The sequence below is a fragment of the Macaca nemestrina genome, chromosome 19 (assembly GCF_043159975.1).
Source record: "Macaca nemestrina isolate mMacNem1 chromosome 19, mMacNem.hap1, whole genome shotgun sequence".
In the NCBI taxonomy this organism is placed as follows: Eukaryota; Metazoa; Chordata; class Mammalia; order Primates; family Cercopithecidae; genus Macaca; species Macaca nemestrina.
The window spans coordinates 41,628,927-41,655,630 of record NC_092143.1 but is presented as its reverse complement, the minus strand read 5'-3'; the positions used below and the strand labels follow the sequence as shown (position 1 = coordinate 41,655,630).

At 43.1% G+C, this 26,704-nt stretch overlaps 1 protein-coding gene and 1 long non-coding RNA gene across 4 annotated transcripts in view; one reads left to right on the top strand and one right to left on the bottom strand.

Annotated features, from left to right (window-relative positions):
• The window catches only part of LOC105489400 (myosin VB), a 389,540-nt gene that overhangs the window by 284,981 nt on the left and 77,855 nt on the right, over positions 1-26,704 (bottom strand). The window lies entirely within an intron of this gene.
• LOC105489399 (uncharacterized) lies at positions 1,024-2,602 on the top strand. The gene is made up of 2 exons (XR_011616883.1): positions 1,024-1,161; positions 2,352-2,602. It is a non-coding gene; the product is annotated as an uncharacterized lncRNA (long non-coding RNA).

Here is a 26,704-nt window from a genome sequence, read left to right as displayed (position 1 = left end):
GCCATGTTCTATGGATTCCAGTGAAGTTATAACATTCATATTATACATCCTAAGGAGTCCCATCAAAATCAATACCAAAATATCTACCAGGTACTAGGCTGGCTGTGAGGAAGCAAATACATAGCAAGGAAACAGACTGCCTTTACTTCAAGTAGCTTACAGGCTACAACTTAGCTTTGAAAAGTTAAAGGTCCAACTGTGTGGTACAGATTGGAAGCACAGTGGCATGGGGACTGGATTAACTGGGAAAGGCTTCCAGAGATGGTAGGACTTACACAGAAGGAAAAGAAAGTCTTAGAAATAAATGAAATAACATAGATAACATGGACAATGTAGTAAGCTCTTCTGTATCATCAATGTGATGACTCCAATACATGCTCTTGGAGCATAAGCAATCCAGGTGCCAACAGAGATCAACTGAGCAGCTGGGAAATAAACCCTCACCAGAGGACAGCAGTTCAGATGATGGAAGCTCTGATCCATGCAAGTCCAGCTCCCATAATCCCAGAAGAAAACCCTATGGATGCCAAGGCTATCAGCTCACTAGTCACCTCCCTCAACACCCAGCCCCAATGTCAAAGTTGTAAACCTTTATACTCCCCTGAATGAATCTGAAGAACAGATAAAAATGGCCTTTATATGAACAATCCAAGCACAACTACAAGAGCTGAATGAGTTTCAGCAACTGCTTAGAGGCTTCAAGCACAAGTTGCCTTTTTTCTTTCCATTTAATTCATCTTCTGACCATGAATTCAATCCACATCCCAGCACGTCTCAATCTGGAGTTTCTTAAAGTCTGAGGATGCACATTTCCAACCTAAGACACAACAGTGTTTGTGTCTTTTGTACCTACTGTTCAGAATAAGAACAACTGATACAGTAAAACCCAAAGCACTTGAAACAAAAAAGGCATGTCAAGCAATAATGCGAAGTAGGTTTGGACAGGTAGAGTGAGACAGATCATGGAGGCTTCTCAGCACAGGCAGCTATTTGATGTTCCAGAGTGGATAAGTGACACAGGAAGACTGTGTTTCAAGGATACTTAGCAACAGTGGGACACACAGTAGAGACCTAGGGGACAGGAGGAACAGAAGTCTGACAAGATGCCATGGTTCCTTCCACTCACAAAAGCCTGGCTCAGATGCAAAGCCAGCCAATGTTGTAAGTAAAGTGTAGTTGATTCTTGGGGTTCTACTACCAACAGGCCACCGCAGAACACAAGGACCTTACTCTAAGTGACAAGTTCTCAACTAGGGGTGATTTGGGCCCCCAGGAAACATATGGCAAGGACTGGAGCTTTGAGCTGCTTTTAAGTGGTATGGATGAAGTTCCACATAATTTCAGCAACCGTCTTTACATGAATTTGCACAACAGTTAGCTGAGAAATACAAGATATATTGTAGTTATGTTCCCTGTATAAAGCCAACTGGCTTCACGGATGCCAACGGGCACCTGACATTAGACATATAAACTTTATCCTCCACAAAAAGGGCTAACTAAATATAGACAACTATTTACTAGGGCCCCTGTGTGCCTGCCATGGGTTCACTGGGCCAGTTCAGGACACTGGACATACGACCAGGGCTCCACAGTCTACACACAGATTCTCAGTGTCCTAAAGCAACCTTCATGCATTTACTTCCCACATCACAGTAGCTATCTTCCAAGCTCAGATCCAAGATACACAACCAAGATATTTTAGCAACAACCTGTCTAGAAACTGGAAGAACACTATAAAGCCACATGCACGTGTGATCCAATGACAGAAGGAAGGAGCTTATTTTCTTTTCTACATGAGCACATCTGTTTGGATATTCACTAGAGTAAATACTTAAATGACTAATTCACAGTTTCACTTTGTCATGGTTAAAGTATTTTATGTGACATCTGCTTCTGCTAAATCAGGATCTTGTTTCCTCCTGAGCTGTCACACTGAAGGCAGGAACATATGATGCTGGTTGTGTTGCACCAGCAAAAGCTTGAGAGAATAACCTTTTCAGACACAAGACTCCCAGCTTCCTTTAGTATCTGTGAAGCGTCTATTACTGCAAGTCATGCAAGTCAACAGACCCACTGACCACAGGAAGACCTCAACTAGTGCACAGAATTATGCTTCAATTATATTCAAGTGAGAAACGGCCTGCATGGTATGGAGGGAAGGGAAGTTTTACCCCTCTGCCTACCACCCTCCCCACTTTCTACTTCTCTCCTCTTTCCCCAAAGCACATCATACTGACTCGTTGGGGTCCAAGACATTACCTGGTACTAGGTGTTGCTTAGGCACAGTCACTGGGGGCCAAAAGCCACATACCGTGCATGCATCTCCCCTCTCTTCACTTTCTCTTTTCCAGGTCTAGGGATCAGCAAACCAAACCAGAGCTGAAGATTCCTCTTAAAGCATTGGGCCCTTTCTCTGCTCTCTTCTTCCTGTCTTTGCTTTGTAAGGAACAACCAATCAGAGCATGGCAAGACCCCTAGATATGGAAGTGGCTCAGGGAGAGCTGGAGCCAACACCACCACTCGAAACTGCAGTGCTCCAACCCAGAACTCCGCTTTGGGAGTGACAGCGCTTGGGTCAATAAAAATCTAGAACTTCAATTACTATTTGGCAATTGTTCCTTAAGAAGATCACAGGTGGGGGGAAGGGAAATGGGGAGGTATTGAACAATCATTTACAAGATGAATAAGCTCCGTGGATCTAACCCACACATGGGGACAATAGTTAACAATAGCATACTGTATACTTGAAGTTTGCTAAGAGAGTAGATCTTAAGTGTTCTTACCACAAAACAAATCCCCAAAAATGGTAACTATGTGAGGTAATAGATGATGAAAATGTGAATTAGCTTAATAATGATAATCATTCCACAATGTATACGTACATCAAAGCATCGAGTTGTATACCTTAAATGCCATTTTTGTCAATTGTACCTAGATAAAGCTACATGGAGGGGGACAAGAAGGTCACAGGGAAGAAGGGTACTTAGTGAGGCACCAGCCAGGCATCCCTGAGTCCTGGACCATCAAATTCCTGTACAGGGCCATCTTCTCTGTAAGTCTGAGGCATATTGATTGACACCCATTAAAAAGAAAAATAACTATAAAAAAAGTCTCACCTACAGAATGGGAGAAAATTTTTGCAATCTACCCATCTGATAAAGGTCTAATATCCAGAATCTACAAGAAACTTAAATTTACAAGAAAAAAACAGACAACTCCATTGCAAACTGGGAAAAGGATATGGCACTTCTCAAAAGAAGACATATTTATGCAGCCAACGAACATATAAAAAAAGCTCAACATCACTGATTAGCGAAATGCAAATCAAAACCACAATGAGATACCATCTCATGCAGGTCAGAATGGTGATTACTAAAAAGTGAAGAAACAATAGATGTTGGTGAGGCTGTGGAGAAATAGGAACGCTTTTACACTGTTGATGGGAATGTAAATTAGTTCATTGTGGAAAACAGTGTGGCAATTCCTCAAGGATCTACAACCAGAAATACCATTTCACCCACAATCCCATTACTGGGTATAGACTCAAAGGAATATAAATCATTTTACTCTAAAGACACACACACATGTGTGTTTATTGCAGCACTATTTACAACAGCAGACATGGAACCAACTCAAACGCCCATTGATGATAGACTGGATAAAAAAAATGTGGTACATATACACCATGGAATACTATGCAGCCATAAAAAGCAATGAGATCATGTCCTTGGGTGAAGGAAGGATTGTGTCCTTGGATGGATGAAGCTGGAAGCCATCATTCTCAGCACACTAACACGGGAAGACAAAACCAAACACCACTTATTCTCATTCATAAGTTGGGGTTGAACAATGAGAACACATGGACACAAGAAGGGGAACAACACACACTGAGAACTGTTGCAGGGCGAGTCGGGGGAACCTAGATAACGGGTTAATAGGTGCACTGAACCACCATGGCACACGCATACCTATGTAAAAAACCTGCACGCTCTGCACATGTATCCCAGAACTTTAAAAAAAAAAAAAAAAAAAAAAAAAAAAAAAAAGCCTCCAAGTCTTAACTCTTGGAAAAGGAAGACAGATTGCTGGGATGAAAGTCACAGCAGGACTACAACCCAGGTGGAGAAAAGCCAGGTAAGCAACCTCCTCAATGGTCCAGCAACACACAAATCCAGTGAAAAGCTAGAAATGCAAGAGTGGCTACAGATTAGGAATACTAATGCCAGACAAAGAGTTTCCGCAATTAGCAAAATGCCTCTAATGCAGGGTGAAGGCTGCTCTAACCCAGCCCTGCACAGCCCAGAAGAGAGAATCAGAACCTGGCTTTCGAGTGTAGTCCCTAGATCAGGAGCAGCAGCACCTGCAAGCTTGTTAGAAATGCAGAATCTCCAACCTCACAATCAATGAATTTAAAAAAAAAAATCCCCAGTGTTCTACATGTACATTAAAATATGAGCCTGTCCCAAAATCCCTCAGGCCAAAGAATTAGATAATCCTGTACCAGCCCAAAGTTTCTCAAAGTCTCTTCCTTCCCTTCCCCAGCCTCAGCCCATAAGAGACTTTTCTGCCCTTTCCCAGGAGCAATGAAGAGGAAGTCCTTTTTCTTTCTTCCCCAGGAACTCAGTCCTTCCCCCAAAGGAGAAGAGTAGTGAATCCAACAGATTGTATGTGATCAGTGAGTGGAAATGCAATGCTCTCAAAACAGTCTCTGCCCTCTCCTTCCCACTTCTCCCCTGCCCTGCCTGTGCTCAGGGCTACAGGCTCACCTTGGGCTTCCAATTCCTGTGGTTAACAAGCCAGGAGGCCCGCTTTGTGGGCAAAGCTCTCTGGGCATTTTGGCAAAGCCATGACCTCAACAGTGGACCAAAGTTCCTAAATTTGAGGGTAACTAGGTGCTACCTAACCATTCATTAAGCCATTATCTTAGTTTCCATTTCCAACCAGTTTTGTGTGGATTCTACCAACTCAAACTATGGAGGCTGGGAAGGGTAAAAGACACTCTATCCTGACCCTCCCTGGAAGTTAGTATCAGTATCTTACAATATTGTGCTTGTTCAAAATCCCTACCTAGTGTGAGTTCGTTAAGTCTCAATCCATTTTTTTTTCTCTTTATAAAGATTCTGGTCAAGGCTGGGTATGGGGGCTCATGCCTGTAATCCCAGCACTTTGGGAGGCCAAGATGGAAGGATCGCTCGAGGCCAGGAGTTCGAGTGGCTAGGCAACAAAGTGAGACCCTATATCTAAAATAAATTTAAAAATCAGCCAGACACGGTGATGTGTACCTGTGGCAGCTTCTGGGAAGGCTGAGAGGATGGCTTGAGCCCAGGAATTTGGGGCTGCAGTGAGCTATGATTATACCACTGCACTCCAGCCCATGCAACAGAGCAAGACCTTGTCTCCTCATCTGCCCCTACCAAAACAAAAAACAGATTCCAAACACCTAGCAACTCTAACATCATACCACCAATCACTCTTTGAAACCTGATGGACTCTAAATACTAATTTGCCATCAAGCACATGGAGTTCCAAATGGGTAGGGCAACAAGGCATCATCATCCGGGAACACAGTTTGCAAATTAAGTTAAATGTAACATAAGGATCACCTTCTTAGTTAAAAGTATCAGTTTTGAGGCAACATAGTGAGATCCCATCTCCATTAAAAAAAAAAAAATTAGCCCAGTGTAGTAGGGTGCACCTGTAGTCCTAGCTACTTGGAAGGCTGAGGCAGGTGGACCGCTTGAGCCCAAGAGTTTGAGTTTACAGTGGTGAGCTATGATCATGCCACTGCACTCCAGCCTGGGCAATAGATGAGACCTTGTCTGTTAAAAAAAAAAAAAAAAAGAAAGAAAATTATACCTAGTGGGGAGGATGCTAAGAACTTTAAGGTGTCTTTGGCCATATGCACAATATATACATCTCATAAATCTCAAAAAATTTAAAAAATGAACATCTTCATAGTATTTGAATAAAAATTCAAAAAAATTTTACCAATTTTTTTTAAAAATGTTTTTACTTAGTTTATGTCTGTACTGTGAAATATCTGATCATCTATTTGTGGTCATTAGTTTATTCAATGAGGAAAAATTTACTTTAAATGACTAGTATTTTATTTTAGAAGAAACAATCTACAAAGATTATACAATTAAATTGTTCATCTTCATGATGGTTCTTGTCTTTATTTGGGGAAGAAAAGTAATGCTTATAAGCATGGGCATCAGGAAAGACCTTCTTAGGTTTCCCACAACTATGTAACCAGTTTCTCACTAATAATGACTAAGTTACTTCATAGTAATGACAAGTTTCACACCATGTGCTCTTACATTACAGCTAAGTTGATGATAATATTTCATAGCCTTTTCTCTAAGTTTGAAATTGCTGGGTCCTAGGGGAAAATTCTTTTATCCAGAGAACACATAGATGTGGACCGCACAGGTAGCATCTCCCCCTTATTAACCTTCAAACTGGAAGTAGGTGAACAAGAGACATCCCAGCCCTGCCAAAATGCATAAACACCAGCAATCACAGAGCTGCAAAAGGCCTGAACAGCTACACCTGTGGGCTGGCTGGTGCTCAGACGGAAGAATTGGAATGGAGCACTCTGGAGACCACCAGGACTCAACCACCCGGAGGACTCAAGAGCGGGTACACGGGGACATCTAGGAGCAGGAAGTAAAGCTTGGCTTCTGGGGTTTAGGAGAATGGTTTCCCTATCGACTGGGATACTTACAAGGGAAACCAAGGTAGGAATCAGCTCAAGATGAGGCCGGAAGAAGAAAAAAGACTGGGACCAGTCACTAGCAGTCAGGGTGTAAACAAGAGGTCAAGGCACAATTTACAAAAAAAAAAAAAAAAAAAGCTGCTGATGCCAGTACTGAAGCTGGGTGGGCAGGCAGGATGATAGGATAGAGAGGGGCTCCCCTTTATGTTGTTCAGAGGGATGTGAAAGCCAGGATATTGTTACCATCTGGAGTCTTCAACAATTAACTTTCTACCAAACAAAACAGTGTAGCTATGAAGCAATGCTTCCCTAACCTGTGAGCTCTGAACCAGGTTCGCGGAATCCAACATGGGAAAACACACACCCCAAGACAGTCTCCTGAAGTTCCATACTTCATGATTCCATTTATGACCTTCTTAGAAGCGGAACTATAGTGATGGAGAACAGGTCAGTGGTTGCCAGGTTAAATAACTTTGTAAAAATTACTATGTTTGCAGGGTGCATTTTTTTTTTTTGCAGTATTTTTCTGTACACAGGTTTCATCTGATTTCAAAGGAATATGAAACTCCCCAAAAAGGTTAAGAAAACCACCGCTCTAGAATATCAAAGCACAAGGCCTTGCATATGCCATGTGGAGTATGGAGCTGGGCTGGACACATCAAGTAAGGACAAAACCATGAAGTCACTCCTATGAGCACCACTCCAGCGCTCCCAGCTCAGCACCTTCTGGTGTTTCTGGCACAAAAACAGAGCTCTTTATTGACTCTCAAAGACTCACATAAACAAGCTTCCTTTGTAGGTTGTCCACCCTACTCATCCTCTCCAGCTACTTTTTATAGAACCACCTCAAATTCATACTATTCAAGCCAGAATCTGTCCTCCCATCCTGCACCCTGCATCCTCCGCCTGCCCCCTTCCCTGCCTCAGAGAGTGGAACCATCCTCTCAGTTGCCCAACTATGCAGCCTGGACATTGTCTTCACTTCCCCTCTACCTCGTTAATTCATCAAGCAGATCTCCCGATTCTCTCCCAAATCTGTTTGCTTTTCTCCATCCCCTCCACCACTGCCATCCCTGTCCAGGTCTCACCTTTTCTCACTAGGATAAAACCCTGACCTTTGGTATGACCCCACATCAATGCAATCTCCTTACTGCAGCCAAAGTGATATTTCAAAAATGCAAATCAAATAATTTCCCTCCCTTGCTCAGAGCTCTTTGATGCCCTCTTCACTGTTCTTGGGACCCAAGTCCTAGCATGTCAAAGGGTTCATCATCATCTGGCCTTCATCATGTGGCCCTGTCCAGAGGTTTCTGCCTAGTAAGTTTTATCTCTTACCATTTTTACCTTGGAAATAAGGCTAGTTCCATTTCCCTAAATGCTTCATGCTCTCTTACTGCTGGGCCTTTACAGTATCCTTCCTGTGCCCGGAATGCTCGCACACCCCATTTCCCATTATCTGGCTATTCCTCTCCAGGTTTCACAGCCTGGATGTCACTTCCCCGAAGAAGTGCTTCCAACTCCCCAGGCTTGGGGCATGTGCCCCTCTGTGCCTCCCCTGACACAACCCTTCTAACTCCACATGTCAGACAATTCATCTGTGTCCCTGACAGACCCAGTCTGTGAAGGGCATCTTATTCATTGCTGTATCCTCAGTGCCTATTACAACAGGAACTCAAGGCTTGCTGATAGATAATTTGTGTCTTTGGTATGGGCAACCTAACTCTATGTCCCTCCCACCTCATAAAGCAAACCCTGGAGAAATAAAAGCTCATTGACCAAGACTCACTTTGCTGCCTTCACTAAGGGAGGACACAAAGGGAGGAGAACATCTTGGCCTAAACAGCCAGACAGTGAGGATTACTTATGGGATCTCCAGCTGCCCTGACTCTATATCATGGGGCTAGACACAGCTTGGAGATTGCCTGGTCCAGGGTTTCCTAATGCCTTAGGATGCCTTTTGTTTGTTTGTTTTGTTTTGTTCTGACAGTCTCCCTCTGTCACCCAGGCTGGAGTACAGTGGCACGATCTCGGCTCACTGCAACTGGCGCCTCCTGGGTTCAAGCGATTCTCCTGCCTCAGCCTCCCAAGTAGCTGGGACTACAGGCACATGTCACCACGCCTGGCTAATTTTTTGTATTTTTAGTAGAGACAGGGTTTCACTGTGTTAGCCAGGATGGTCTCGATCTCCTGAACTTGTGATCCAGGGTGCTCTTGAAGAACTCCAAGATCCACCAACCACCAGAGAAATGAGGGGCTCAGATAAGACAGCCTTCTCTGCCACAACCAGGGGAGTTCTACCTTCTTCTTACATCTTGAGCTTCAGTTAAGATTGTGTTTCAGAGTTCTGACACTGAAACTTGACAAGATCCCAAATTCCATTTCCATCCCCTCAATTTACAGATGCAAAACTGAAACCCTAAGTTGTTAAGGGACTGGCTCCAGCCACACATCCATGTCGTGCTAGAAACCAGCCTTGTGATTCCAGCACTCTTTCCGGTTTTCATTCCATACAGCGCTACACATCTGTGGAGCAACAGAAAGAGGCAAAATACCCTGGTTAATCATTCTCTCATTGCTTTGTTGTATATGTTTTTAAGTGGTGTATGCTAACGTTCACATAGCATACATGTACTTACAGTATAATTATTCAGAAGTGAACATCTGCATAACCATGCCCCAAGAAGCCAAGGATACCATTCCCTGAGGTCCCCAACTCCCATGTGGCCCTCCCTCTAGAGCAAAGCATTATCCTGTCTTTTTGTTGTTGTTGTTGAGACAGTCTCACTCTGTTACCAAGGCTGGAGTGCAGTGGCGCGATCTTGGCTCACTACAACCTTCGCCTCCCAGGTTCAAGCAATTCTCATGCCTCAGCCTCCTGAGAAGCTGGGACTACAGGCATGCACCACCATGCCTGGCTAATTTTCATATTTTTAGTAGAAATGGAGTTTTGCCATGTTGCCAGGCTGGTCTTGAACTCCTGGCCTCAAGAGATCCGCCTGCCTTGGCCTCCCAAAGTGCTGGGATTACAGGCATGAGCCATCATGCCCAGCCCATCATCCTGTCTTTCGAAATAACTTCTTTGCTTCTCTTATAATTTAACCACCTATGTAAGAATCTCTGAAAAACAACTGAGCTTTGCCTATAGTTGAACTTCATAGAAGAGTGTACTGTTTTATAGCTTGAGTCTTCTGCTCTGCATTAAGTGAGATATGTTCATGTCCCTATGTGTTGCCAGAGTCCATTCATTCAAACTATTGTGTGCTATTCTAGTATATGAACATAAAACAATGTATTTGTTTTAAATATTGATAGTATTTCTCCTACGTTTTTAACATCGAATCAGCTGAATCCACATGATTTCAACATGATTGTACTGAAAGTACCTGAATACCCAGAGCAGAAACAGGCCAAGTTCTCCAGGCAGCCTAGACTGGCTACATGTTTCACAGAAGCCCAAGAATAGGAAACTACGCAGATGGACCCCTGACAAACATGCATCCTTGACAATCCACAGTGCCTCATGAGGAAGTATGCAGCAATCATCTCGGGTTCTGGCAATAAGGCCTTGCTGTGTGCTGATAAACCAGAATCAGTAAAAATATGTAGTAACTCTACTGTTGAGGATACCAGGTATGTAGATAAAAACTGATTATCTTTCCCCAGCCAGCTCTGAAGTGTTCAAGTCTAACATGAGGCTATATGTGCTGCTTCCATTATACAGCTGGGCTAGCTGGGTGAGGCAACCCTTTCCTTTCTTCTCACACAATACAGTTCACCTGGATTTGAATGATCCCACATGCTAAAACTGTCTTCTCTGACCCAGGCTCTAAGAAGAATAAAGTCACTGGGGTGATGATACCAAGACTAGCTAAATGGACCAGGACTAACTAAACATTGGCACTGAGTGATTTTTAAAGCCCTAGAAACCCTATTCTCCCTTCCCACCACCTCCCCCATCCACAGCTTCCACCAAACTTCCACCAAAGAACCACGATAAGAAAGTTTCTAGTGTCAATACCATAAGAGGGCAAATGGCAACTGAATCCCAGCCAAGACTAGAAGCTACATGACAGACCACATACCTTTCCAAGAAAACACAATTTGTTACGGGACCAGCAGGAAAAACCATGAATGCTAGGCACCCAAGCAGGGAGACAAGCAGCAATAAATTTTGAGAAATGCCCCAGAAGAGTTCAGAGGTTCATAAAACATGCTCCATCATCAACTTGTCGATCTTACCACAACTGGTCCACTGGTCATGATTTTTCAAAGGCAGCAGAACCGAGGTGGGCAAGGGCACCCTCAACCGGCTAGCGGCAGCACCACGGTGAGCTACAATGCTTAGTACCCATCGCCCTCTATACCACAACATAAATATCCAAAGCAGCCCTGAAGCCATGTGAGAACAAGAACAAATCATGTCACTGCCCTGTTCAAAATCCTCCACTGGTTCCCTGTCCCAGTGAAAGTCAAACCCTTGCAGCAGCCTCAAAGGCCCTACCCAGTCTGGCGTCTCTAACCTAATATCCTACCCTCTCTCCCCACTCCCTCCCCTCAGCTCCAGCCATAGGCTTCCTCGCTGTTCCTCAAAATCACCAGGTGTGCTGTGCACCTGCTTTCCCTGTATGGAATGTTCTTCTCCCAGATACCCACACTGCTTCCTCCCTCAACTGCCTCAAATCTTTGGCCAGATAATGTGAACTTATCTGCATGGCCTCAAATTTCACCATCACCTCCTCACCCCATTTCATATCTCCCTTCTCTGCTTTATTTTCTCCTCCTGGCAACAAGAGCATCTATGCCCTAAATATTTTATCCTGCTTGTCTCCCTCACCATGAGATAAGCTCTCTGTGGCCTAAACCCTCCCACCTCCCTCCCTCATTTGCTCCAGGCATGCCCAGCAGCTAGTAGGCACTCAAGGATTTGGAAAGTAGTGCTTTCTCTCATTTTATACAAGAAGAAAGTGGGGTACTTGGTTGGCAAGGTTAAGCACCTTGCCCAGTACACATTACTGAAAAGTACCAGACCCAAGATCTGACCCTAGGTCTGTAGAGCTCCAAAGCAATGTTCTGAATCCCTCCTGCCTCTCCTCTTAAATGTGCTTTCTTTATTCCTGAGTGCATGTCACTCAAACTCGCCAATCACACTCCACAAATGCATAATGTTGAAGTATAGGGCCCACTGAGGATGGAAGTTAAGGATCCAAACTTTACTTCATTAGTAAACAATTTCCAAATATGTCTGTAGCATGGATTAGTGAGAATGATGAGTTTAAGGGCTATTACCCACCTGGAAGATCTAGACAAGGTAGATTATAGGTCTGTTAGAAAAATAAAAACAGAAGCATAAAAATTAGATAAAGGAGAAAACAGGCAAACACCTACAGATTCAGAGAATGCCTTACTAAATACAAAACATATAAGAAGAAGATCCTGCAATCATAGTGTACCGTGAACAGATAGCAGTAGATAAAACTACTTTAAAATGTTCACAATGATGAGATTTCAACAACATTTAGATTTCTCTTCAGCATGTCACATTCTCTTCAGCATGTCAATAGGCAAAAAAAGAAAACGGGGTAATGCTCACATTAGCTCAAAGATTACTAGAGTGAGAACAGAGGCTGTGGCAACTCAGTAATGTTGATGCCTTGGTTTACTACCAATTCAGAGGTATGTAATGAGGCTAGCACTGAGGGTTTCACTGCCATTTATAATCTGTAGCATTTTTGCTAGTGTCAAAAAGTTAAACTGCAGTTATCTCACAGAAGTAAATTCTATTCATAAAACTATAAAATCTCTACTTTGCAAAGGGCACTGAGCAGTAAATTATTTTGTTAGACAGTCACAGATTGGAAGATAAACACCCAATGTCAAGATTATAATTTAAATTAGTAGGCAGAAAAACAGATCCTTCTGGTTCTCACCCTCTTTGAAAGTTCTGGGGCAAATTCTCCTGGCACATTGTATCTCTCATTCAAATACATGTTCCTTGGGTAAATTTAGATAAGACTGAATTCAAAAGAAAGAGGCACCTGCTAAAACCCTATCTTCCTTAAGGGGTCAGTTATAACTGAAATCTATAATGGTTTTATTGCTGTATGTTTGCAGAACATTTTGCAATTATTACCAGTATTTATTAAGGTACTTAAATTCTCTGCAGTTTATGCTGGTAAAGGGATCTCATTATAGCTAAAACAAAACTAAGTTTACTAACTGAACACTGGGACTGGAATTTCTAAGTCTTAGCCCTTTCATTCATTTCTTTGACCTTCTGAAGACTCTGCCTCTTATCAACTCATCCCCTCTTCCTATAAGGCACATTGAGCACATAAGTCACCTGGAGACTTCAATGCACTGCATCTACTGAGGACCTACTATGTGCCAGGCAGGCTCTGGGCACTGGAGCAGAGAAGGAAGAGACAAGATCGCTGCACTAATGGAGGTCACATCCTAGTGGGGGAAACAGGCAAAACCAGATACAGAGACACCTGCTATGAAGAAAAGTAAAGTATAGTAAGGGGCTTGGAAACAACCCAAGTGTGCAAAGGAAGAGAGCTATTTTATTTTATTTTATTTTTTATTTTTTTATTTTTTGCAAAATATTTATTAATATTTTTACAAACATTTTATGCTGTGTCATTTTTCAATGCTTATTAATGTTTTCCGATATACTGGATAGAACAGTTCGAATAATGTTTCCCTAATAGTAGTGTAGAAAAGTGAGTAAAAATCCAAGTGAAATTGTTTTGCAAAAGAGTAGTAATGATAATATGAAAAGAAAATAATAGGCCAGGCACAGTGGCTCACACCTATAACCCCAGCACTTTGGGAGGTTGAGGCGGGTGGATCATTTGAGGTCAGGAGTTTGAGACCAGCCTGGCTAACATGGTGAGACCCCATCTCCACTAAAAATACAAACATTAGCTGGGTGTGGTGGTGCGTGCTTATAATTCCAGCTACTACAGAGGCTGAGGCAGGAGAATCACTTGAACCTGGGAGATGGAGGCGGCAGTGAACTGAGATTGTGCCACTGTACTCCATCCTGGGAAACAGAGTGAGATTCCGTCTAAAAATAAAGAAAATAATAAAAGAGATGTATTCTGATATTAAATAATATGTTCTTTAAAGTGTTTATTGAGCTTTGTCATAATGTCTGGAAGCATTTAGGAAAGAAATCTTTTCTCATATTTTAAGAGAGAGAGTTTTTTGGCAATGGAATATATTTAACATATTTAACAATAAGCAATAAAATATAACCTTTTTGACAGAGATATTAAATGTTAAGTTTGAGTTACTTTGTGTCATTGAACACTTAATTAAGAAGAGAGCTCAGGCCAGCTATTCTCGGAAAGTTGTAGGTGTGACTCATGAGGCAGAGTTAAGTGTGAAAGGAAGCCATTTCTTTTAAAATCGTTGATGTTTGTAACAGTGTAAAAATTTTTTCTTTCTTTCTTCTTTCTCTCTCTTTCTTTCAAGGAAGAGAGCTATTTTAGATTGACTAGGCAAAGAAGGCCTCTCTAAGGAAGTGGTAATGGAGAAGCAACAGGATGGAAATGAGAGAGCAAAACCCCTAAATATTCAGTAGGGAAAAAGTATAATAAAGAGAACTGAACCCCCACTCCTGAGACATCTGGGATACATCTAGGAATCCATAACTGTAGCAAAGCAACTGCATCATGACTCCAAGAGGCTCCTTTTGAGAAACACTGTTATAAGGATAAACGCGGAGTCCTCCATACCCAACAATACTGGCCTGTCAGAGCAGCAAAACATCAACACCAAAACGTCCCCATCAAGAGGGAAAGGCAAGGCTCCTGCCGAGCCACCCACCCACCTGCCCACACCCAAAAGGGGCTCCAAAGGTAGCCACATGGGGTGGCCCCTGCGCTCCCAGGCTCACAACCCCCACGGCGCCTTAACCAGCTGAGCACCACCAGCCCTATCTGCCCTTGAGCATGCATTGTGCATGGCACTTGAGACTCATTATGCCCCGTGAAAAACCCTTTCCTGTCTGCCCCAAGGCAACTCAGGTCCTTCTGGTACATACACAAGAAAAACCCCACTATAGTAAGTCACTCCCTACTGGACTGAAGGTTTCTAAGCTGGTACATAGTAGCAGCTCAGTAACTGATGAATTATAATAAATGACAATGACTAATGTCAGTAACATTCCTATTGTCAAAATGTTTGTGAAAATGAACCAATTTCCAGCAGTGTAACATCCAGTATAGCAGCTTTCTATTATACTTTCAACACAGCAATGTTTTTTAAAACAAATTGGGTCATTTATTTCAATAAGACATTTGTTAACACAACAGTCATTAAATCATAAACACACAATCCTATCACCCACATTAAACTTTAAATCATTCCATGAAATGAAGGTTACATGGACCTTGAGTGACTGTTTATAAATAATGCACAATTAGAACACTTTCTCATCTCCAAGAATTCATCGTTTTCCCCGAGACCTGTTTCAAGTGTGCCTCAATTCCCTGCCCATCCCCACCACCCACACTGCTGAGTGTGAGGAGGAATCTTCCGTAGCTTCCCATCCATTCTCAAAAAATACTTGCTCAGCACCTGTTGTCAGCATTGTTCTAAGTGCTGGGCATAAAACAGTGAACAAAAAAGACAAAAAGGCTTCCCTGCCCTCGGGAAGCTTCGCATCCTAAAGCGATATCAAGGGGTGCTTTGACATAAAACTGAAAGCCTTGCCTTCTCTCCCAAGAGTCAATGATGCCTCCCTGTGATGCTGTCGTGATCATTTTTGCCAACTGCACTGTAGGGCTCACCATGATTTGGAGGCAGATAACTACATTTCACATTTGTGTTAAGATGGAGATGACTGCACATTAGAGAAAACATTGCTGGGCCATGGGACACTGCTCCAATGTGGTTTAATTATTAAATTTAGGGAGCTGCTATCTCCTTTTCTTTATGCCTCAACATCAAATGTGGCCTTGTAATTATCAGGTGCACATAGAAAACTGCAACTCATTTCTGTCCATTAAAGAATGCTCCAAAAAGCATCAACTACGCAAAGATAGGTACTGCGGGGCCCTGAAGGGTTGAAGTTAGTGCAGGGGTCTTTTCTCATGGCAGATGCCATCAGTGAGAGCTGCTTAGAGGAGCCCCCTCTTACGCACTCCCCTTTCTGGCTTTGACTGTTATGCTCACCTGGAGTGACTCAGGCTGCTGTTCTTATCACCCAGGCATCTCAAATGCTATTTTAAAATACATGGAAGTTTAGCCTTTGTCCAAAGCCTAAAGAGCTGCTACGCCAATTGAAAAAGAGAGCACACAATTAACTCATTTTATTGATTTCCCAAGTTAAGTCCTTAGACTGAACAAATGGGATCAGATTTCAAAAGATTCAACTTCCATCTCACAGCCCCATTTAGGGCATTAAAAATCTATCTGCCACCTGAGCTTGGCTTCGTGGTCCTTTCCCTCTTCTCTTTAAATCATGTTCGATTATTTCCTTTGGTTTAATGTCAGCCCTGTAAAGTCATAAGTAGTTGCAATGAAGAGATGGTATTATTTTACTGATGAGTAAACTGAGGTGCAGGCCAGCAAAAGTTAAAAAAAAAAAAAAAAAGGGTGGTAGAACTTGGTTTCTTTAAACTGCCATGCTGTTATAATACTGAGTTTATGTTACGTAAACTTTGGAGAATGCACAGAAAGTCAAGTCATGGCTGGGCAAAGAAACAAAGGATGTGCATGTCTCAATCACGGCCCAGAGCTTCAGCTTAAATGAACTCTTAGCCTATTCAAAGCCACACTGACTCCTCCAAGCTAACCAAGACTCCTCTTGGAAAGGGTGCCCACTCAATCCTCAAAGAACCCAGAGGTACAGCCCGGCTTCCCAGGGCAGCTAGCTTCTAATTAAGGGGTAACTTAGGCCTTGGAGAGAATCAGATTTATATAATAAAGTTACATAAACCGTTCCCAATTCAGACATTTGTCTGAGCTGGGCAAGCACGTTAAGTGTCAGCTGACTCCGTCAGAAGCCTCAGCACACACTGCTCCAGAGGGAACTTGGCAAAGAACTAGAGGACCAGAAATAAGAGCTCATCCTTCTACTTGAGTGGCCGGCACCACTGCATCTAGGAGCAGAACCGCAATAAAAATGGAAGGCCAGGAGGTGTGGGGAAGACCAGTAATGTCGGTGTTACCTCGACAGGTGGAGCAGGTGTGGTGGCTGCCCCCTTGATAAAGCCCATGACAGGAGGCAGTGCTGCCCAAGACCTTGTTTATTTGTAGAACTCTCCCTCCAAACCAAAGTTGAGTGAAGCCACATGGCAACTTGCCTCCTGCTTTCATACCCAGAAGGCTCCCAGTTGCTCCAAAGAACATTTCGAAAATCCAGATGTAGCAGAGAAAACCACGAAGCCGGAGGACAGCACCCTTCTGATTCCACGATTTGCTGGTCCACTCAGTGCTGCACCTCAGTTTGCATCTGCCCACCACTTACACCTGTTCCCACAACTGTGCCTTCCTCCTCTCTGCTCCATCATACCTGTCCCAGTCATGCCAACAGCTCTCCCAAGGATCCTGATCCCCAGTGGGCAGCCACCTGCACACTGTGTTAGGATGCTCTCCAACAGCATCCCATGGGCATGTCTTAGCTCTTTGAACACACCACAAGGTCCTCTCCCCTACTCTTCACAATACTCAGACGGCAGTGAGCCCTTAGCTAACCTTCAGAAAGTGTCTATGGAATTCAATCTTATGGCTAGACTTCACTAGCCTTGCGTAACAGAAGTCAACAGTTATACAACCCTCTCCCTTCCTGCAGAACTTGCATTCCTCACTTACCAAATTATGTACTGAGCACCTACCAGGGCCAGGTCTTGTGCCAGGCTCTAGAAAGGTGGTGGCCAGACAAAAATAAAAAACCACACACACACACACAACTGTCCTTATCCTCAGAGCTGACAGTTTACCAGTGAAGCTGATCAAATCCCCGTATGGTGGGAGTCTAATGATTAGCATGACTTCAGAATCTTATAGAATAGAGCCACTTAATAGCCAGCTCCAACATTTAAATCCCCATTACTGGATATCTGGCCTCATATGTTAGGGAATTCTTAAGGACAGTGTACGGTGAACAGTTTCTCTGGTGAGGATTCTGTGTGCATGTGGGAGGGGGGAGGGTAATGGTATGTAAAGTTCTGGGATTTTTTCATTGTTTAAAAAGGTAGCTGTTAACAGCTGCTTGCCTTCTACTTTTAAATGAACAGGTTTTGAATGTTTCCAGTTATCACTAATCACAGATGCACGAGGAAAGAAACCAACAATGCAACGCCATGGGACCTTTACTCCCTACCCCGTTACCTTTCCACCCCGCATCTCTCCAGGGTATAAGACACTAACCAAAATGGTTTTCCTAAAAGAAGGTTTAAAATGGATCACTAAACAAAATTAGGGAAAACTGAAAGTCTAAGACAGACTCCTAAGAGCAATCATGTCATCCCTGTGATCCTAATAGACCAGTTTTCGGCCATGGGCATGGCTACTTATCTTTCACCATCATCCCCCCGTGTGTGGTGATTCATGCCCACAACAGCCTTCTGTCTGCTGTATGGGGGGAGTACTTGAGGGGTGGAGCAGCCTGATCACTAGTCAACAGTCATCACTTGGCACTCTGCAGTCAATCTGTAGAAGAACTTCACTGTTACTAAATGAATACCTGGGAAGCAGGATGCTTGTTCCCCAAATCCAAAAGAGGAAAGCTCAGGCATGAGCTGAGAAGCAGTTCTGTCAAAAAAGAAGACAGGCTTAACTTTGCCTACCCAAACTGGAATCATTCCCTTCTGTAGCAAGAGATAGCTTCAGATTTAAATCCAAAAAAAAAGAAAAAAAAAAAACCTGCTGCATCTCTTGAGTTCTCCAATGTGCCAAGTTCTGAATTAACACAATGGGACACAGAAGGTGAATAAAGCCGTTCCTAACCTCAAGCGGCTTCACCCTTGCTCTGGTTTGAACAGCTGTTCTCAAAGTGTGGTCCCTGGATCAGCTGCACAGCTTCATGGGGGAACTTGTCAGAAATGCACATTCTCAGGCTCCACCCAGACCCACTGAATCAGCAGTCCAGGGTATTCAGGAATCTTTAACAAACCGTCTGGGCAATTCTGATACCCACTAAAGTTTGAGAACCACTGAGTTACAAAAAAAAAAAAAAAACCCACAACATCAACAATGAAGAATCAGCATCTGTGATGTCATTTGGCTATGAAGGTATTTCCGACATAAGTCTCGCATACCCAACATTTTGACAATGACACACTGTCACAGCATGTAAGTACTATTAAGTACGTACCAGCAATTAACATTTTGTTATGAGATAAACATTAGTCCTATCTTCTTTGATAATAAGCAATCTCTAAACATTCATCCATATTTGGTAGCTCATTTCAAAAATGCCCTTTTTTGGTCAAGATACGATTATGTTCTTTGGTCCCAATCTGGGGTGTTTAAAAAAAGCAACTTAGGTGAATATGAATATGACCAAGGCCCTATAAAAGGGCAGCAGTAAATTTCTACAAATAAGTCTAGAGAGGAAACTTCAAATTCTCGTTGGAAAAAAAAAAAAAAAAAATAGTATGCCCATTAATTCCAAACTCTATGGGCTTATTTCTTCCAGGCTCTTCCAGAAAGACCCACCATCCCATGCCTTTGTAAGGCCTGTCTCAGGCCTGGAACAGCACTTCCAGCCCCATTAACAGAAAAGGAAAAGGCCTCCATGATCTCTAAGCACAGCAGAAGACATTAGTTATGGAATTTTCAAAGTTTAGATTATATTGTTCTATATACAGTATCATCGCCCCCTTTCTCCCTGAGAGTCTGGCTTTCTTCCTCTCTAGAGGAAAAACTTGTAACTTACAAAATGGGAGAATTAGAATACCGACTTGTTCCTTAAATGTTCTAAAAGCCGAGAAAAAAAAAGTGCATTAAGAAAACAGGGCCATTATTCTCTATCCATAGGTACCAGCACTTCCCAGCAGAGCAGGACAGAAAGAAAAGCTACAGGCAGACCCAAACAGTTTCCCAGCTTTGGCTCACGAGTGGGAGTGATTTTGTTGCTAAAAACATCCCTCCTCTTTCAGACCCCTCAGGCCTGAGCCCACAGAACAGGTCTCTGGCTTATATAATACCACCACCACATAGTACGCCATGCTTGCGTCCAGGGACTCACGAGCTGGCGTTACACAGGAAGCACTTACTGTATAAAAGGAGCAAAGTCAGTGCTGGGCAGTCCCATCTCCTCCTGAAACTGTGCTCCTGCACTGCTGGATTTCACATGGAAGTGAAAGGACAATAAATTCAAGTGGATGACAGCCATACATTACCACCGGCCTGATGAAAATGGCCTTTTTATTAGTGCCTCGGCCTCCTCCACTCAATGCAATCAAGAAAATGTTTGCCAAATGATTGCAACTCAGTAGGTGCCCATCCACCAGCCCCCAACTAAACCCTGAGACCACCTAGCATGACTGTTTCAGTTTGCCCAGAACTCCCCTGGCTCAGGAACGAAAGGCTGGCAAACTAGGATGGTTGGTCACCACAGGACCAGCAGACCTATGGCTGCTGCTGCAGAAAAACAAATCTCAGATAGGACTGCCTGTGTCCAATCTGAAGCCCAATGAGAGTTTCAGGAAGAGGTTGTCACAGGCTTTAGTAACTTAAAGTCAGTGTCTTTCTGGTGAAGAGCACTCAACTAAGAGCTAGGAACCTAGGTTAGTAGTTCATATGCATGCCCAAATTTGAAGTCTCCTGAAAGGCTTACTACAGCACAGAGTGCTGAGTCCCAGGTCTGGTATGGGACTCAATTTGCATTTCTAACAAGCTCCCAGGTGCCACTGTTTGTTACTAGTCACAGACCACACTAAGAGTAGTACCAGCTTAGACCATGGCTCACCTATAACTGAGAAAACTTGAGTCAACCATCAACCTTGCTGGGAAGCCATTTAACCTCTCTGGTCTTGCCTCTACTTATAAGATGTAAATGATCAAGAACTCTTCAAATTCTGGACTTCTAGAATAGTGTTTCTCTAATTTTAGCATGCATAAGAATCACCCGGAAAGAGATACCTGGATTCTGTGGAAACAGATTCCTGGATTCCTCCCCACTTACTGATTCTGCAGATCTGAGGTGGGGCCCAGAAATCCGGATTTTTAATCAGCTCTGGGCAATGCTGCAGAGGGGCCCACATGGAGTTGCACTGTTCTATCCCAGACAAGGGGCTCCTCCAAAAGCATTTATATTGATTTTAAACATGAAGTTGAGTAGCAATTACCCTACAGCTTTCACATCCTTCAGCTTCCTATTCTTTTAATCCTCAACAAATTCTGTTTTCTCTCCTCACTCATTACACCAACAGCTGCATTCCATCTCCCTCAACTTTTTGTCTATGGATTCAGAGATTGCTGTCACTGCAAACAGAGTAATCTCATGGACTGTAGAAGTTTTCTGTTCAATGGTCCATCTAGTTCGCATGACAGGGTCAGAGAGAGACAACTGGAAAGGATAATTTCCTCATCCTGAAGAGGAGAAAGAGGGAGATTCCGGAGCTCACCCGAAGTCCCAGGGTCAGTGAGCGGCAGGAATTAGCTCATGATCTCCAGCTCAATTATTCATATGTCTCCTTCTCCGAAGTGAGGGATGTATTAAAGGGAAAACCCCACCAACAGAAATCAGCCCGAGTTGTTCACTGGGCCACTTATCACTGAACTGCACTCCAGCTCTTTTTCAAGTACTTGTGCTAGAGCTTCAAAGAAAATTTTTAAAGAAAATAAGCTAGAGAAGGTCTTGCCGAAAAAGGAAAAAAAATTTAGTTTGCTGTGGTACCTTCTGAGAAGCACAAATATTTTAAATGAACTGGTGAACTAGACCCTTCCTCAACAGCAACAGTGGGCTAGAACCAAGAGAGGGGCAGCCTTCTCATAGCTCCAAAGTTGAATATTGGGCTCCCTGGGAACATATTTTTTAAAAAGTCTAGCTTCTAGCACATGGGGCACTAAAAAAGGCATTAAACAGAAACACCACTGTGTTCTCCAGAGAAAGTTGTGTGTGCATTTGCAAAACTTCTTAAGTATTTAAGCAATCCACTTCAGCATTTATGACATAGACAGAAGGAACAAAGACTTATCGAGCAGTGTTTTCAATTTTAATGTCTTTTGGGGCCCAGAAGTATAATTGGTCAGCTTCACAACCTTCACAGACAGTGTTCTTCTCCTCCAGGGAGCACCGAGTGTAAATGTGGAAGACTCAAGTGAGGTCTGAAGGCAACGTCTGCTCGAGATTGGCTTCCCAGAGCCATAGGTTTCTAGCATCTGTCTTCCGAACCCCTTGCCTGACTCACTAAAGGTGAAACATGGAAGGAGATGCAGGCAGCAGGAGGGTGACCCCTCAGTTATCAGGGCAGTGTTGGTCTGTGTTGCTGGAACCCAGAGAACCCCACGTGAGGTCTCAACAGGCCATGTCCTAAAGAAGCACACCTACAAAGTGGAACTGTCAGAGCCACCAGGAGCATTTGTCTACCGTCCTCACCCCTTTTCCCCAAGGGCAGCATGCAGAAAGCCCTGGACAGGAGCCAGCCAGCATTCCTGGGTCCAGCCTGGCCCTCGTGAGTAAGCTGCTTGACCTCAAGCAGGTCAGGTCGCAGCTGAGCCTCAGTTTCTTCGTATGTGATATGGAGACAATAACCCCTGCTTAGTCTTGGGGTGAAGAATACCTTGTGCCAGGGTAAAAGGCTACCTCTGGTTTTAGGAGTCCCCACTCCTCTAAAAGGAGCCTTTTAAGCGACATGCAGGTCAGCTTTCACCATCTACCAGCTGACCAGGAAGTAGCAGTGCTCATCAGCTGCTCTTGCTTCTTTGCAGCCAAGCAACCTCAAGTGCATAATTTAGTGTAAGTCTGTTTCCTCATGGAAAAAGCAGGGTGCTGTGAGAACTAAACACAAAGTACAGAAAGCAACAGAACACTGGGCACAGATGAGGCATTTGCTCAATGACAATTTTCACCACCAAAACACCCTTCTCCTGATCACACAAATTCATTTTAAAAGCCACTAAGTGGTAGGATATCTGCCTTAAGTAGAAATGTGGTTCTTCCTTGATGATGCTTAATTTAAAAACAGAACCCTGACCAGGCATGGTGGTTCATGCCTATAATCCCAGCACTTTCAAGAGGCCGAGGCAGGCAGATCACTTGAGGTCAGGAGGTTGATATCAGCCTGGCCAACATGGTGCAACCCTGTCTCTACTAAAAAAACATTAGCCAGGTGTGGTGGCAGGTGCCTATAATCCCAGCTACTCGGGAGACTGAGGCAGGAGAATTGCTTGAACCCTGGAAGTGGAGTTTGCAGTGAGCGGTGATTCTGCCACTGCACTCCAGCCTGGGCAAGAGAAAGAGAGAGAGACTCCACCTCAAAAATAATAAATAAAAATAAAACAGACCCTGAAATGCAAATCAAAACCGTAATGAGACACCATTTTACATCCACTAGGATGGCTTCCATAAAAATAAAATAGAAAATAAGGTGCCAACAAAGATGTAGAGAAATTGGAACCCTCAGACAGTGACTGCTCATGTGAATGTAAAATGATGCAGCTTCTGTGGAAAACAGCTTGATGTCACCTGAGAAAGCTAAACACAGAATTACCATGTGATCTAGCAATTCCACTGCATGCTATATACCCAAAAGAACTGAAAATAGGTACTGAAATACTTTTCTATGAAAGTTAATGGCAGCATTATTCACACCAGATAAAAGGTGGAAACAACCCGAGTGTCTATCAGAGAAATGGAGAAAATGTGGTACGTCCATACAACGGACTATTTGCCACAAAGTTCTCACACACCCCACTGTGCAGATGAACCTAAAAAGTATGCTAAGTCAAAGAAGTCAGACACAAAAAGTCACATATTGCATGATTCCATTTAATATGAAATATCCAGAATAGGCAAATCCATAGAGAGAAAGCAGATTAGTGGCCACCAGGGGCGAACAGGAGGGAGAAACGGGTGCAGGTCTCCTTTGTGGGTTATGAAAATATTTTGGAACTAGAGAGTGTTTGCACAACATTGTGGATGAACTGAATACTACTGAATTGTACACTTTAAATGGGTAATTGTATGTTAGGTGAATTTCACTTCAATTTTTAAAAGTTGGCCAGGTGAGGTGGCTCACACCTGTAACCCCAGCGATGGAGGACAAGTTGAGAAGATTACTTGACACTAGGAATTCGAGACCAGCCTGGGCAACATAGCAAAAACCCGTCTCTGCAAAAAATAAAAATTAAAAAAACTACATAGGCATGGTGGTGCACCCTATAGTCCCAGCTCCTTGGAAGGTCAAGGCTGCAGTAAGCCATGATTGTACCACTGCACTCCAGGCCTGGGTGACAGGGCAAGACCCTGACTCAAAAAAAGTTAAGGCTCTATAAGATGATAAAAGGTTTTCTACTTCTTAAAAAAAGATATAGATGTGTTACTCTTTTGCAGTCATTCCTCATATATCTACTGGAAGCCTGCTACACATAAAAGACCAATGCTGGTACGTGCCCTCATACATCTTACAGCCTAGTCGATCATTTGTAGCATCAAATAGTTGATGTATATATACGATACACACACAGATACATGCCATCCACAGAAGGCATCCTTTTCTCCCAATCAGAGCTCAGTGAGTCTTTTGAGTGATTGCAGATATGCCCATAATTATGTCTCTATAAATAAGACCATTTCCACCATGGGCACATTATTTGTGCTTTTGCGCTTAGTAAATCTGATTAAATTCCCATGTAAACATTCAGCAAAGTCACGCTACACCCTATGATTAACACACAATGTCCTTATAACCTATGTGCAAATACCAGATACATCCTCCAATAACATGGCCTCACTTCAATTGGGTCGTGACAGTGCAGAGAGGTTCTGGCAACTGAACATTGTATTCTTGAAGCTTTATAGACTTCATTATAAAACTGTGAGATTCTTTCAGAGTTTTCCAAAACATAGTGCAAAAACATTTTCCTCAACATGTGGTTTCTTTAGTTGAATAGACAATCATTCCCAAAGGGGGGCTGGTGCACCTCTTCCCATGCACATGGTCCCGTCACTCTCCTTCAAGTCATGGGGTAGTGGCATTCCCATTATGGGAGTCATCACTCTGCTCTATTAGATAATTGTCTACTTCAAGCTGTTTTCAAGTGAATGTTAAAAAGAGAGAGAGAAAAAAAGAAAACAACAACAAAAAAACCTTTGAAGAATAATACCCTGTAACTAGAAAATGCTTTGGAACCAGAAGGAAGACATGTATAGCCTGCAGAGAATCCCTGCGCAAATCCCTCATCTGGAATATGCATAAACCTGCTGTGAGCAAAGTGAAATCTTTACCCTGGTGTCCTTTCTATCATTAACTCCACATCACTGCTTGCAATCGACACATCTCTCCCCCGGCTTGATCATTTTGAATAGTATACGCTATTTTTAAGCATCAACTTTAACTTATTTCAGGAATGTATACAGTCTTTCTTACTAAACTACAGATAACAACATAAGAATTGGGAGGCCCCACTTTAATTGCCCCAGACTGGGAGAGGACAGAGGCTGCAAGGATCAATAAAGAGACTACAGTACTGGAAACCAGACTCAAATCAAGGACTGGATATAAGCAGCTGGAGCAGAAGCCTTCAGAAACCAAGCCCACCCCTACTCCCAGCCCTATGTTTGAGGGGCCTGCCACAGATGGTATCCCTGCTGACTGTAGGGCCTGGCACAAGCACCAGGGTCTCCAAGCCATTTGAATGGTATTGAACAGAGCACAAAACTACCTTTACAGCTTCTCTTTCTCAAAGGGCACTATGCTGCACACCTTTCTAAATATCAAACTGAACAATGAATGTTAAGAGATGCATCAGGATAAGAAAAGACACCCAGAGTTTTTTGTCTTGTTTAGCAAACACTCATATATAGTGCTTGCTATGTGTCAGGAACAGTTCAAATACTAGGTTATTTAATCTTCAAAATGACCCTATGGTGATTCAGCAATTCTACTTCTAGGTATGTAACAGAGAATCAACAGCAGGAATTCAAACAGATAGCTGTATACCAAGTTCACAGACGCATTCATCACAATGGACAAAAGGTGGACACAACCCAAATATTCACAGATCAGTGGATCAACAAGCAGACTATCTATGCAATTCAATATTATTCAGCCTTAAAAGGGAAGGAAATTCTAACATGTACTGTCACATGGATGAACCTTGAGGACACTGTGCTAAGAGAAATAAGCCAGAAAAGGACAAGACTGTATGATTCCACTTACATGAGGGACCTAGAAGAGGCAAATCCATAGATACAGAAAGTAGACTGGTGGGTGCCAGGGGCTGCAGGGAGGGAATTACTGTTTAATGGGTGCAGAGATTCTGTTTAGGATAATGAAAAAGTTCTTAGATGGATGGTGGTGGCGATTGCACACAATGTGAACGTACTTAATGCCACTGAACTGTATACCGAAAAATGGTGAAAATATGGTTAAAATGGTAAATTGTTATGTGTATTTTACCACAACTAAAAAATGTTTAAAGGTTAAAAAACAGTACATTTTACTTATATTTTACCATAATTAAAAAAACTCTGAAACAGGTCCTTTACTATAATGCTCATTTTCCAGATGTGGGCACCCCTGGCCAGATCCAACACCACACTGGACACTAGAGAGACAGTAGTGAACAAAATAGCCTCCAGCCCTGCCCTGACAGAACCTGCACTCCACTGGGGAGACACATCAACCATCTTTTAATTCAATTAAGGCAGAGACCACAAAGTGAAGAATGGAGCTAGGAGGGCAAATCACAGGGGACCACAAAGGGAGGCTGTCAGGGCAAAGTTGCCAGGAAGCTGCAGAATCCCGAGTTGTCTGAAATGTCTACAGCAAACCCCATGTCACTCTGGTGAGCAAAGGCCTT